At 34.1% G+C, this 4,402-nt stretch overlaps 1 long non-coding RNA gene across 1 annotated transcript; it reads right to left on the reverse strand.

Annotated features, from left to right (window-relative positions):
- Window positions 1–425: 425 nt before the first annotated feature.
- LOC104620433 lies at window positions 426–4,196 on the reverse strand. The gene is made up of 3 exons (XR_738032.1): window positions 4,052–4,196; window positions 1,116–1,195; window positions 426–544 (listed from the first exon to the last, which is right to left on the reverse strand). It is a non-coding gene; the product is annotated as an uncharacterized LOC104620433 (long non-coding RNA).
- Window positions 4,197–4,402: the final 206 nt, after the last annotated feature.

The following is a 4,402-nucleotide window of genomic DNA, read 5'->3' on the forward strand; positions in this document are numbered from 1 at the left end:
AATTGAAAAATATGAAATGATACTTCATCACTAGATGTCACAAGCAGAAATAACTACCTTTCTTCACACTTCTTTTATTTTCAGTGTGGAATAGGATTCAAATGTTCTTATCTAGAAATGGCAGCACTAGGTCCAAAATTCTTCACCAGTGGTTTACTGATATTTTTCCATATTAATCAGTACCATTCACCTGCAACTGACTTTATCTGAGACTGCTGAACATTTATGTTCCATCTGGATCCCTCAGTTCTATCACAGGGAGGATCCAATTCATATGAAGTATGCTGTACTGTACCAGAAACACTGTTCACGTTATTTTAAGAATTGTAAAAATCAAATTAATCTCAGAATATGTGGTTTACTCTTGTGCTTTAAGTCGTCCAACCACAGAACCACCACAACAGTGTTGATACATATTAAAGTATTTAAAATTACCACTTCTCGCTGTTCTTCTCTAGGAGCCAACAGAACTGATAACAATATACTTCCCAGATCATGGTCAGGGTAATGAGGATCCTTCAGACTCAAGGTAACATCTGTTTGCCTAGGAGACAAAAACGTACGCATTTATTCTGATTTCATACTCATAATGAAATTTAATAATGAAATTTCTGAATCATGAGAATTAAAGGCATATGCATCTATATGAAACTACTTTAAAATGGTGTCAGAAATTTACCCCGTTTCCACTTTTAAGCATTGCAGTCCAAACACTCATAAATAAATACTAAATACTCCTACACCATGTTAAGTACTTATATGTACCAAAATAATTAAAACTGAACTGTAACATTAATGGATTAAAAAACAGAAAAAAAAAAAGTTAAACAGTAGGTGGTAATGCTGTGAATGAAGATAATATAAAAACAAGACTAAAGTGGTTATAAAACTAGCCTCTCTGTAGACACTGTAAAAAAATGTTGTGCATGATCAGTTAAAATATTAACGTTCGTATTATACTAATTCCCTAAACGTAAGTTTTTTTCCTCTCTTAGTTTTATGTGGTGTAGGTTTATGTAATTATTTTCCAGCATAATGTTCTATTTGCAATTCCAAAAACATAGTATCAGCAGACAGCCTTAAAGAATTACTCTGTAGGCTTGTTTGATCCATACCTGTTTAATTCCAATGAAGTGAGATCCAAAAATGCTGAACCAATAAAGTCATCTTGAAGTCCAAAGTCATAGTCAAAGACCTAAGACACACAGGAGATAAAAGCATTTTTCAATATTGGAAATGTTTTGTGGTATTTTCTTGCCCTAGAAATAGTTCTTGAAACTCCTTTTCCAGAGTTATAGCTTCACGTTTCTCACATGTTAAAGCAGGACTATCTGGAAGTAACCTAAAAATTTCTGGCCACAAAATCAAGTTTGAAACTGCTTATGTGAAAGTCAGAATGCACCATGTACAGGCACAGGGGTATCCTACTACTACTAGACTGCATATGTGAACATCATCAACTTTATAAAAACAAAAGAAGCATTTATAAAAATGTAGGTATTGAAAAAAGGAAGACCAAAAGAATAACCAAAGTTAAGCAGAATCGTTGATCTGATATACACTAATTTATACCCTTATCCATTTTGCACAATACACGCAAGTGAGCAAGATGGATTGTGAAAAGTGGGTTATTACAGCACTTGCATCAGTATTGGGAATGATAAAATTGTAGTCTTTGAAGGTTGTAGATGTTTCTAGGGCTTCAAAATACTGTAATACAAGATGAAAACTTAATTGGTATGTGTAAGTCAATAGTGACATTTGCTACTCTACTATGAGGATCCTGCCTGCTAACTTGCTATCTAAAAGAGAAAGCATCTGGACAAATTTACTGACATTCAGACAGTGATCTGTGGCCAGCACGTGGATGCATGGCCACATGCATGTGGTATCAATGATTTGAGATGGATTATGCCTTCGCAAGTCTGAAGGAAGAATAACAAATAAACTGGGGATGGCTTTTGAAGGAAATAAACAAAAAAGGTGGATGGCAACAAAGAACAGTTGTGACACAAAATTACAAAGAAAATGGGAAGTGGCAATTATCAAAATCAATTTTCTATGTTACATTTTCTTCGCAAATATTGTCATGAGAATTTCTGAGGATCAGAATATGCCTTCAGCTCTAAATAAGAGGGAGACTTGTGAACACCTAGTAATAGAACATTTAACTGAAATATGACAGGCCTAGATTCAAGGTCTTCAATTTTGACATAGATACTTCAATTATTATATTACAGAAACTCTGTTGCAGGAGGCAGTTAAAGCTGTTCATCTTCTACAAATACCTTAATACAGCCTGGGTTAAGAAGATGGTGACAGAAAACCCGTGGCCCAAAGGCACTGCTGTGGGACTCAAAGGGTTGAATGCAAGTAGTTGAGCACAAGTCTCTCATATGCATTGATCTACCTGAGTGTGTACCCTCATATTTTCTCTGTCTAATATGCCATCTAATGGGCAAAGAAAATGAACGATGAAATATCAGTTCATATTTCAAAGTCAGATTGTTTCCTCCCGCTACAAATTATTGAGATAAAAATTCCAAATAAATATTTTCAGCTGACTTAGTACAATTTAATCAAGTCTTAGAATAGCTGAACAATGTATTCACACAGCGAAGTATTTCATACAGTGTACCACTTGACACACTCTTCCTAGGGGGGGAAAAAAAAAAATACAACTATTCCCTTGTGACCCTACTGCAGGATTGTTATTTGGCATAAATAATCAAAACAGGTAGCTGTGTTGCAAGTGTCCTTCTTTGAATCTGCTTCTCTCTTTCTCAGTGCTGGGCATTCCTTATAAGTTCGTTCCTTTCAAGTCACTAAGCTTAATAAGGGCAGAAAAATGCCAATTGAGAATTATAATTAACTTAATGCTTTTTTAATAATGATGTACCTTATCTGAGCAGAATATGTGAAACAATGCAGACTGATACTCGAAGGCTGTTTAAGTGGCATTCATCTACTTAAAAAAAATCTACAACTTCATGTTTCAGTAAAATTGTTGTCATGTATTTGAGATTAAGACTGATACCGAAACATTAAATCATTTAAGACTAATTAAAAGGATTACTTAGGTAAGACTTAAGTTTCCAATCTTTATCAAAGTATTTTTGACCTATGTGTGTTCTAATTAGAGCCCTAAGACTACAGTTTTTCCAGTAATATTTTTAGAACTTACTTTTTATCTACTTGGTTTTACACAATTAAGGTTTACTTTTGGATATAGATCACCGTAAACTAAAAAGCAGCTTTCCATTCTGTGCCTATAAAACAATGATCACAGCTTGTCTAGTTTCCATTCCAATATGGATAGCTAAGTAGTAGTGTCACTGCTGCCAATTACTCTGGGCATTGCTGGCCTCTCTTTGATTTAAACTCAAGCTATCTGTTATTTCAGAGTAAGTGATGCCTCTATTATGAGAAGATCATCCTCATCTGTGATATACTAAGTAGATTTACAATGTAAAAAAAAAAGAAAAGCATAAAGCCTTACAAAACATATAAGTAAACCCATTGTGTTCAGGTACAAATAGAAAAAAACCCAAAACCTAGGAAAATTTGGCACACATCTTGATAAATTCTCAAATTAGCCTCAGCAAGGAGTTGCTTTTAATGGGATAGATTATGCTTTATATGAGAATTATGCAATGATATTTCCATAAATAAAAGGGATGCCATCATCACAAAACAGTTTGCTGTCCTTCTCTGTCCTTGGGGGACTAGGCAGTGCTGGGTTGACAGTTGGACTTGATGATCTCAAAGGTCTTTTCCAACCTAAATGATTCTATGATTCTACCATTATGCTAGAGAAGTATAGAACAATTATGGCCTGAAATAAACAAAAAGCCTGTATTTACCTTTTTTCTTCAGAAATTTTGACACGACCATTATACAGATGTAACTTAAATAACATTCACCACTAATTAGTCTTAAGTAATGTAGTATCACAAAACAACTTTTTCCATATACAAAAATTACAAAATAAAAATTCTTCCAATAACTCTTCTCTTGCAATTTGACAGACATAAGAAAGACAGTGTCTCACCTTTATATACAATGGCTCTCTTGGGTTATCTATAAGAATGCAAGCTTTTTCTTCCCACACAGGATTGAGGTTCTTGTGTATGGTTTTACTTCTAAATACTTCTTTTCCTCCAAGTTTGAACTTGACATACGGATCACTGGTTCCTGTTAGAGAGACATATACACTGTTAATTATTCCCTTTCAATGCATTAAGGGGAGACTATGTTACCTTAAAGAGAACTAAATGTAATTTCTACTGATAGTCAAATTAAAAACAGCAACTGAGGAAAGAATTTTTTATTGTCACAATTTATTATTTTCCACAGTGTCATTACTCAGGTAATTCACTGTGTTAACATCAAATGGGTGCTT

The sequence above is a fragment of the Phaethon lepturus genome, unplaced genomic scaffold (assembly GCF_000687285.1).
Source record: "Phaethon lepturus isolate BGI_N335 unplaced genomic scaffold, ASM68728v1 Scaffold54794, whole genome shotgun sequence".
Classification (NCBI taxonomy): domain Eukaryota; kingdom Metazoa; phylum Chordata; class Aves; order Phaethontiformes; family Phaethontidae; genus Phaethon; species Phaethon lepturus.